This window comes from Raphanus sativus, chromosome 4 (genome assembly GCF_000801105.2).
Source record: "Raphanus sativus cultivar WK10039 chromosome 4, ASM80110v3, whole genome shotgun sequence".
Taxonomy (NCBI): domain Eukaryota; kingdom Viridiplantae; phylum Streptophyta; class Magnoliopsida; order Brassicales; family Brassicaceae; genus Raphanus; species Raphanus sativus.
The window spans coordinates 25,926,703-25,937,967 of NC_079514.1; the positions used below are offsets into that span (position 1 = coordinate 25,926,703).

At 42.1% G+C, this 11,265-nt stretch overlaps 1 non-coding gene across 1 annotated transcript; it reads right to left on the reverse strand.

Moving 5' to 3' along the window:
* Positions 1 to 4,445: 4,445 nt before the first annotated feature.
* Positions 4,446 to 4,553, reverse strand: LOC130512159 (small nucleolar RNA R71). The gene has a single exon (XR_008945719.1). It is a non-coding gene; the product is annotated as a small nucleolar RNA R71 (small nucleolar RNA).
* Between the last annotated feature and the right edge of the window lie 6,712 nt (positions 4,554 to 11,265).

Consider the following 11,265-nt stretch of genomic DNA (forward strand, 5'->3'; position numbering starts at 1 on the left):
CCAATAACGAGTATCGTCGAAGAATTGCTTAAGGAAAGCATTTCTAATCTCTTTCCAGCTAGTTAGGGATCCTCTTGGTAGACAGTTTAACCATCTCAAGGCTCCCCCTTCTAATGAAAATGGAAAAAGTCTGCAACGAATATACTCGTCTGGAATCAATTCCTCTAGAACCTCGATGTGGTCTTGTGGATGTTCTAGAGAAGATCCTTTAAAAGGGTTTCGACGCATCATATTATAATAGTCAGTATTAAACTTGGTTTTCGAGGTGACGTCGTCAGGTATTCTGATAGCGGACCTATTGGAATAGGTCCTATCGGGGTTTAAGTAGTCTTGCAAGGGAAATTTAATCTCTTTACCTATGTTCAAGGTAGAGTTTGATTTAACAAGGATTTCAGTCCCCTGTTTTTCATTAGTTTGGCTAGAAGTGTTGCCTGATTGACCTACTGGTTCAGTTTGGATTACTTTCTCATTATTAGCATCGGTAAGAGGGTACTTACCTGCTTCCGGCTGGAACATATCAATCGATAACGTTCCGGATGAAACGATTGATTCTTCGATATCTGCGTCGCTCGATTGACAGTGTTCCGTGTCGATCGATGCTTGGCCGATATCTCTATTCTCCATCCTTTTTGTTGTAAAACAAAAGAATAGAAAAGTTAGCAAAAGTAACAAAGTCTATTCTAAATCCTAAAATAATCTAAAAGTAATAAGAAAGAGTCCCCGGCAACGGCGCCAAATTTGATATCACTCAAATTACCCTAAAAAGTGAATTACTCTCTCAAATAAGAGGTTCAGATGCAGTACTTAGGGATCGAATCCACAAGGACTCTAGGACTACTTCAAGGCTTAATTAAATAGAATTAAAAATAGACTTAAGGTTTTATATGCTTAAAAGCAGTAAATATTAATGTGAACAAGGGAATTGTTCAGTAACTGAAGTGAAGGTTGTTTCTAAATGAGGAGGATAGTTAGATTTAGGTATTTCTCCGGTATGAATTTATGCAGTTTGAAAGTGACAATAGGGCTTTAGTCCTTGAACTCAATCAGTTGGTAAGACCAGTACGGTCTCCTTTACTAGATCTCGGATCTCAACTGTCGTTTGTTGATCTCGGAAAAGAGTCGATCGATACACCTTTCGTCTTAATCGATCGATACACCTTTCATACAATTGATCGCTACAACGATGGTTGTATCGATCGATGGTAATTCTAGCAAGCATTATCGATTTGGTTGAACACGTTCTCTAATGATTTAGACCACCTTTCGCATGAGTCTAGTCAGTTAGATCACTATAGTTTATTTCATGGTATTGAGAGTATACAGTTGGTTATCTCTTCAATCCCAAGATCTAGATTTAAGGGTGATCAATCCTAAATCTAGTATTAAGAATAACTAAGTGAAAGAACTAATTTAACAACCCTAATAAATATCACAATCTCATCACATGATTCACCCTTATGAGAAACCTAAATCTAACAATTAGGTTTACTCAGACATATTCATGAGAGACAAGATCATGATGGTTTGAATGAAACTTAATATGAAATAAGGAACACGAAGAGTAATGAGTAAGATAAAAAGGGAGTTCAAGATCTTCTCTGTTTTGCAGTCTCAGATCTATCTCTCCAACTCTAACTCTTCTCCTAAGGTAGCCAAATTGCTTCTCTTCTCCAATAGGTCTCTAGGCAAGTCTGCCTCTAAAATGATACAAAACCCTAGTATATAAAGCCTAACAGGCGTCCAGGGACTAATTGTGTAAAAATAGCACACTTGTGATACTTGAAAATCTTCTAAATCGTAATCCATCGAATGGTTAAATATCGATCGACACTCTTCCATCACTGTCGATCGATTGTATTCTTCATTCGTGAGAATGCTCCAAAAATACCTTAAAAGTATTGCATTCTTCAATTAAGTACATGTGCCTGAAAATACTCTAAAATACTTTGAAAACAAAGTAAATATGATTGAAAACTCTTATATACCATGGCTAAAAACGGGTGAAATTCATGGTATATCATGAAGTAATCAGTCACGACTAGGAGGAAGATCTTTTGCCCCTGCGCCATGGGAAATTTCCCTTCGATGTCCATGCCCCATTTTCGGAAGGACCAAGGGGAGCTTAGAGATTTGAGGTTCTCTGGTGGAAGATTGGAGACTGGCGCGTGTTTCTGGCATCGGCTACAGATCTTGGGTTGTTTGAGGGAGTCCTTTGCCATGGTTGGTGATATACCATGGATTTTACCCGTTTTTAACCATGGTATACTAGTATTTTACTATATATTTAATCCGTTTTCTAGCATGTTAGGTATGTTTTCAGGTTCAGGAGCATTTTGTGAGAAAGTGATGTTTTTGGAGTATTTTGGAGTACAAGAGATGATACACCCGAGTTGACCATTCAAGACCAAGTCGGAAGTCAACATTGCGATTATAATCGATCGATACTCATCATGAGCTGTCGATCGATGTAGCCGAGAAGATCCGAGTACTAGAAGATTATAATCGATCGATACACATTCAGTGTTATCGATCGATATCGAGGACGAAATAGTTTAGCCGACTACTTCACCAAGACTTCACCAAATTACGAGATTGCCCCTGACGAGTTTTTAACCTAATGGAAATGCTTAAATACTCCTGCTAAGTATTTTTGACGGAAAGTTTTGAAACCCTTTGAAGCTTGAAGCTTTTTACAACCAAAGCAGAGAGTGTGAGAGAGAGACCAGAGTTTTATTTGTTTGAGAGAGATTGGAGAGATTTCTCATCTCCTTTTGTATTTCTACTTTATTCTATCTATGCAATTCTTTCATCTATCTATTGTTATGAATTGTCTAGCTATGTCTGAGTAGTCTACTTGTTAGATCTAGGGTTTAAATAGGTTTGTGGGATTAGCCCCAAACTATAATTGCTAAGTTGTGATACTCATCAAATGGATTGTACCCTATGCTTGTTTTAGAGTAGCTAACTAGAACATAGATCACTAGGATCTTAGATTATCTTGAATTATCCATTTGAGCGATGCTTGTTTCCCGTTGAGAAGAACGACAGTTCCTCCTTGCGACCTTGCGGTCATATTCGGTTCGCGCCTAGGCAGATCTAGAAGCCGTCGATCGATACCCGACTGGTAAATCGATCGGCGCCGCGAAAGGTGTATCGCTCGATATCTCAAAAGGATATCGACCAACTCTTTTTCTGTGTCATCATGCGAAAGGTGTGGCCAGAGATCTAGATATTTTAACCAGTGATTCATTCACATATGTTAAGCGGCTGAGATCTATAGTATCATGCAAGCAACTTGTTAAAGCATTTATAGAGATTATAATCTCCATTCCTAAATAGAAACCCTATGTCTAGCACTCTTTGTCCCATTTAAACAACCCTTCATATTGTTAGTTAGAGCAACTGCCTTGCTCATTTTAGGAATTGTTATTTTCATTTCTATCATATAAACCAACCTTGCCTAGGATTGATTAGTAGATTTTATTTAATTGGTTCCCTAGCTCCTCGTGATTCGATCCCTAAGTACTACAGCTGTACCTCTCATTTGAGAGAGTAAGCTCTACTGGTTAATTTGAGCACTATCAAATTTGGAGCCGTTACCGGAGAGCTGCATTAGATTTAATATTTTTAATCTTAGGTTTTTCTTTTACCCCCCCTTTCTTATTTAAAATTTTCTTGTCTTTTCAGGTACATGCCCAGCAGTACCAGAAGCAACAGGGGAAATCAACAGGGGAAATCAACTATTATTCTCAGAGGATCCTGCACACTTGGAACGCTCAATCCGCAAAGACCTACGCTCCGCATCGATCGACAGAACCGCATTACCGTCGACTGACACTCACGTTCGACAGTCGACCGACACTCAGACAGCACCGTCGACCGATACCGTTCGCCGATCCGCATCGTTCGATACTTCTAACCGTATATCGATCGACACTACTCCGTGAAGCATGGTCGCGATTGTCATTCTCACGCAGGGCGAGAATGGAAACCTGTATGACCAAGATGGTCATCTGCGTAATGCAACATGTCAGAAACTAGATGCACAGGGAAACATAATCCCTGAACCTGAAGCTGAGGCTACAGGAGAAGCTCAAACACGATCGTTGGCAGACTATCCCTGAACCTGAAGCTATTCGACTTCCAGAGATTAAGAAGCCGAACTTCGAGCTCAAGCCTCAGTACTACTCTCTCGTGTCTCAGATACCTTATTCTGGGCAATCACACGAGCATCCTATGGACCATCTGGAGAGGTTCGAGGATCTTATCGCTGCTATTCGTATGGATGGAGTCCCCGAGGACTACCTACTCTGCAAGCTTTTCAAATACTCACTGATTGGAGAAGCTTCGCACTGGCTCAAGCAGCTACCTACAGGATCACTGACATCCTGGGCCGACATCAAAAACGCCTTCCTGCGTAATTTCTTTGATGAGGCACGCGCTGAAGACTTAAGAAGCAAAATCGCCACTTTCGCGCAGAAGCCTAGTGAGACTTTTAAAGACGCGTGGATCAGATTCAAGTTCTTCCAGCGAGACTGTCCACACCATGGATTCAATGAAGTGCAGCTGTTAAGCACTTTCTACAGAGGTATCGTCTTAAGGTATCAGATGGCTCTCGATACTGCTAGTGAGGGGAACTTCAACTCTAGGAATCCAATAGAGGCTGTGAGACTTATTGAGAACCTAGCCAACAGCAGCAGCACCAAAAACACTGACTCTGACAAGAAGAAATCGGTTGCAGCCATCGGTGAAGACCAGATGAATGAAGTCAGAGCAAAGATAGATGCTTTACATGCATTTCTGGAGCAGCCAGTTTTCTCAGCTAAAGAAGGAGAGGCTAGAGAGGATGATACAAAGGAAGATGTGAACTACATTGGAGGTACTGGATTTCAGAGATATGGAAACCAGAGTGGAAACAGAAACTTTTTTGGCAGTGGTCAGAAGAGTAACTACAACCAGAGTTCACAGTATCAGAAACCCTTCACCAACACAAGGAACTACGGCAACTCAGCTTACCAAAACCCACCGCCACCCACCCAGGAGAGTAAGTTTAATGCCATGATTGATAGAGTTCTGGAAGGTCAGCAGAAGCTTACAGTAGACTTCAATGGGAAGATTGATTCTGTCTTCAACAATCTGACCACGAGGTTAGACACCATCTGCACTCAAGTTAAGAATCTTGAGACACAAATTGTCCAGACTGAAGACTCTACCAGAAGGATTGGAACTTCTAAGGAAGTAGGGGAAGGAAATAGGAAACACCACGTCAATGCTATCATAGATGATGATTTCTGGCAAGTGGTGAAATAGGAGAAGCTACAAGAAGGAGACTTTGAAGTGGAAAGTTCATTAAGTCTCGGTGGATCGCAATGGTGTCGATCGATACCAACTACTCCACATCGATCGACATCGACGATGTCTTTTCCGGATACGCTTGCAGACTGCAACGCGGTTAGGATATTGACACATGCTGAATTCACGGCTTCTCATCCATACCCACCCACCCACACCTACGAAGATATCGACCGACGAGACGAACCACTCATCGATCGACACAACGAAGAGAACCGTATCGATCGACCCTATTCTCTACCTATCGATCGACACGCACCTCTCACATACCGAGTGCAACTACCATCGATAGACACAACTGAATCAATGCACTCACACCCACACCGAAACCACAAGCTACCCCTACTGACATAACTGGTAACCTTTCCGACACTACACCTGCATCAGAGGAAACTGAAGGAAGAAGGTTAAAGAGTCGGAAGGAGAAGATTCCTAAGAAACTTAAGAGGGAAGCTAATGAAAAGGAGATTGATGGTTTCACTAAAAGAGTTATCGGAATCCCACCAGAGACACCTTTTGAGGAGGTTTATTTCACAAAGAGATTGTGGATGTTCTTCAGAGAAACAAGGGAGACTGAAACTGACATTAGGAGAAGGTTTGACAACGTCAGAGAAGAGATGAGGAAAAGGATTACTTTGCTAAAGAAGAGTGATCCTGGGAAGTTTGCAATACCCTGTGTGGTACAAGGGATTGAATTTCCTCACGCACTATGTGACACTGGTTCATCAGTCAGCATCTTACCAAAGGTCATGGCAGACCATCTGGGCCTGCAAGTAGAGCCTTCACCACAGATCTTTACTTTCGTGGATTATTCTCAGAGAAACTCTGGAGGCTTCATCAAAGACCTGGAGGTACATATTGGTGATACTATCGTCCCTGTGGATTTTCATGTCCTAGACATCAAGCTAAATTGGAACTCTTCCCTCTTACTTGGAAGAGCATTTATGGCTACAGTAGGGGCCATATGTGACATGAACACCAACAGGATGTGCTTGACTATTATAGATCCAGATATCCAGTACGACCCTGTCAAGCTTGGAAAACCACCAGCCAAATTAGTGGTAAAGGAAGATGATACTGGTATCCTCGCAGTTTGTCATTGTGAAGTCGAGTACGAGACAGAGTACTCGGGATCGACCGACAGTACTTTGACGTCATTGATCGACACTTACAAGACGGAGGAGATCGACAACAACTATGGATCATCGATCGACAGAGACCCACCAGATGATCAACTCGATCTACCAGATCATTGCTACCCGAGTTTCGACATCCCACCCAACCGAAAGGAAGATGATTACTCAGTAAGGAGTTGGGCGGATAGCGGATTTCATGAGAGTTTTGCAGTAGACATAGCCACCTCTTCCCACAGTGGAGACCACAATGAAGAATATGATGAAGATTTTTGGGAAGAGAGAGCTTGGGAAAATTACTTGGAGAATGACAGATTTGCATTTCGATTCCCACAATCGATCGACATCAACCGCCCACCATCGATCGATTATCTACTTCATCCAACAAAACGACATCGTCCATCGATCGACATTGCCAGTATAATATCGATCGATATTAACCCGGACGACTTATAGGACAAAATCGGAATTTCACCGATTAGGGCAACACATGGGTATAAAAGGTTGACAACTCAAGCCACGAAAATTCAAAACTTTTCACCTTCTATTCAGCAGCTTCCAGCATTCCGAGATTCATCGATGGAAGACTCCAACAACATGTTCACTCGATCCAACCATGCAGCTAGACAATCACCATCGATCGCCACCACCACACACCCATCGATCGACACCTTCAACAGAGCTCAACCGAGATCTCATGAACCTTATGATGTCAGGAACGTTTCACTAACACCTGATGAATTTGGAATTTTCAGGGACACAGATGGCTATGCGAGAGCTATGGATGGAAGAGTCATGCACATAACAAGAGAGGACATAGCAGACATCCTCCAAGTTGCTAATGGACCGGAAAACCTGTTCACACAGCAACGTAGCCAAGCAGACATCCTACATCACGTTCAAGACAACCACAACACCAAAACGAGGGAGGATACAGTTCCTCAACACTTCGGTCAACCTCAGCATTCGCAATCGATCGACATCGTTTCAACACTGTCGATCGACGGCGGATATCACGGATCGATCGACAGACCAAGAGTCAGATCGCCCGACAGACGATTGGAGTTTGGACGACGTGCCTTCAATACTGATGGATCCAGGAGATTCAAGTGGGAAGCTAAGGATGAATATGGTGTCTACAGAGATGAGTTTGGCTATGCTAGAGGAGTTGATGGTGAGATCATCCATGTTACTAAGGAGCAAGTAAAGAGACTTTTGGATAGAGCATCCCTTTTTCACAAAGGTTGCTTACGACTTCCAATACACACACGACCCTACCATGCATACACACCACCACCAATACCTTACAGTAGAGAGGAGGTGGATGATATGGTGACTGATGTATGGAGAGCTCAAGCACACCTTGAGGCAAACATGCACACATTGGTGGAAGACACTGTCCAGCCGTTGGATGTCAGTTACAAGGACCTCCAGAATGATTTGGCTGAGATAAGAGTGGAGCTTGGAAACATATTGACCATGCTTGAGAAAGAGGCTACGCCACCAGTATCGACCGACAGAGTACATGTACCATCGATCGACATCGGCAAGACTACATCCATGGACCGACCAGAATGTTCATCACCTAAGAAAGATGAATGGGAGGTTGCTTACATCAATACTCGGATTGGAGACGTCTACAGCCCTCTCAACAACAATGTCGAATGGTTAAGCAAGAGGATCGATCTTCTACAGAAAGAGTTGGACACACTTCGCCAGAACGACCGAGCTGAGCATGCTACTTTTTCATCGATCGATAGGTCTGACCTAACATCGATCGACAGACAGCCACCACTAGCGAGAAGAGCAGGCACTACAGCAGAAGTTGATGAACTTAAACATGAGCTGTATGAGACTATGGATGTTATGGAAAGGAGGCTCAACGGGACCTGTGATAGCATTGACTACACTGTTAACGAACGGGTTAACAGCCTCTGCAGAACTACTCGCCATATGAAGGGCAATATACGTGCTCTGCAGTACCAAGGACAGTGTTCACAGTCGATCGACACAATGGATGCTGAGTCGACTGACAGACCCCTCAGCGAAATGACCGACGCGCATCTCGTAGCATCGATCGACGCCGAGTCTTTAGCAGACCGAGATCAGTTTATTCTGGACAGGATCGATGCATTACAGAGTGAGCTGAAATTATTGTCCGTACATACCTACCAGACCATCGACAGGAAAGTTGACAAAATCGAATACATCGAGAATTCTGTGAGGAAACTTCAAGATACAGTCCTCCAGATAGATAAGAAGCAACTACAAGCGGATGATGCCACAAGAAGCTTCGTCGCCACATGGTCCAATAGTAGGAGACACAAGATTGATGATTGTTGTCCGGTAATCAGCAGTTTCTGCACCCTATGAGTCACTCACCTACGACAGTCAAGCTAAATGACTATAACCAAGCGCTGAGTGGGAGGCAACCCACTATTAGGTTTTCTTTTTCTTTATTTTTATTTTATTTTTCTTTTTGGTTTTATTTTTCTTTTTTTCGAATTTATTTTGCAGTTTTTATTAGATCCAAGTTGAATGATAATTCCATCGACCGACATTCACCATTCATATCGCTCGACACCACACGACCATTACTAACGATCGACGTATACCACTACGAATCGATCGACATCTTGTCGATCAGGTTTATTCATTTTAACTTGTTATATTATTTAATTATGTTTTATTTTATTTACCTCACCACCAGGTGTTACACTGGGACAGTGTAGTTTAAGTCTGGGGGGGGGGGAGTTTACTAATATGTGTTTTTATTTTGGTTTTTATTAAAATGTTTTTCAAAATTATTTTTCGCATAAATATTAAATAGGAACATTGATATGGATTTATATTTGATTGTCTGACCACTCTTTAGCACCATTCTAGATTACTGATTGCAGATAGTACTAAAGATGCTAAAGTGGATCAACTTGCTATCTATATTCACTAGCTAAGATTGTTTGAAGGAACCAAAGCTGACCTCCAACACTAATACTGACTTATTTGCTTGTTTTGGGGCTTGGATATCACTGGATCAGGAATCCTCTTACAAGTATGGAAGGTAAAAAGTCTGTGTGTTTTTGGTCCCCTTCCTTCTCTCTCTTCGGCATCTCAAGATCTAAGTTTATGTTATAAAAGATTGATATGATTTCTTGAGAGGCAGAGGGATAGGTAAATTACCTGCGACCCCATTATTCTAAATCTCAAGGATGATCACACATTGTGGAAACGAGGGATAGGTAAATTACCTGCGACCCAATTATTCGCTACACTGTCAATTGTATGAGTTACAATGCAAATGAATAAGATGGACTAGATGACCTATGTGGCATCGAAACCTGTTGAAATTGAAACTAATAAGAGATTCAGTGAAGAGAGAAGAGGGGAGAAAGGGATCAGAGAAGACTGCCTGTGTGTTCAGATACTTGTTTGAGTTGAATCCATGTGTTCTTTGATCAATACTCCCAAGGTAAAGCTTGCACTTTATTTTATGTTAAGAAATGAGGTTAGTAGAGGGGAATGTCAGATGAGAATTGCTAAGTTGTTGACTAGATGAGTTTGGTTGCTAAGCTAGGATCAGGCATGATGAACTTCTGTGATTATGATGTTTAGACATGGATTGCAAACCCATAGAGTGACGACTTCAATATATTGAATCCTTGAGTTCCTGCTATTTCCAAACCTTTTCCAAAGACTACTGTTTTTGCATGAGGACAAGCAAAGGAGTAAGTCTGGGGGAGTTGATATACCATGGATTTTACCCGTTTTTAACCATGGTATACTAGTATTTTACTATATATTTAATCCGTTTTCTAGCATGTTAGGTATGTTTTCAGGTTCAGGAGCATTTTGTGAGAAAGTGATGTTTTGGAGTATTTTGGAGTACAAGAGATGATACACCCGAGTTGACCATTCAAGACAAAGTCGGAAGTCAACATTGCGATTATAATCGATCGATACTCATTCTGAGCTGTCGATCGATGTAGCCGAGAAGATCCGAGTACTAGAAGATTATAATCGATCGATACACATTCAGTGTTGTCGATCGATATCGAGGACGAAATGGTTTAGCCGACTACTTCACCAAGACTTCACCAAATTACGAGATTGCCCCTGACGAGTTTTTAACCTAATGGAAATTCTTCAATCCAAAAGGCATAACCTTGTAACAATAGATACCCCTTGAGGTCATGAATGAGGTCTTCTCTTGATCGTCAGGATCCATTAGGATCTGATTATATCCAGAGAATGCATCCATGAAGCTCATCAGCTCGTGACCAACCGTTGCGTCGACCAGCTTGTCGATGTGAGGCAGAGGGAAATGATCTTTAGGACAGGACTTATTAAGGTCCGTGAAATCGATACAGACTCTCCACTTCCAATTCTTCTTCTTCACGACCACCACATTGGCTAGCCATTCCGGGTATTGCACTTCTCGTATGAATCCAGCATCTAGTAGGTTCTTGACCTCTTCGTTGATTATCTCATCCCTTTCAGGAGCGAATTTTCTCCTCTTCTGTCTGACAGGAGGGTGCATTGGATCCACCTTGAGTTGGTGCATGATAACATCAGGATCAATTCCAGGCATGTCTTCATAAGACCAGGCAAAGCAATCGGAGTTGGATCTTAAGAAATCGATCAATCTCCTTCTCAACCTTTCCGGAAGCTTGGAGCCTATCTTTAAGTTTCGACTCGAGTTCCCTTCCGTGAGCGGGACCTCATCCATTTCTTCCACTTCCGGCTCTTCGGTGTGTGGGGCCGGAAGCTTCTTCTGTAATTG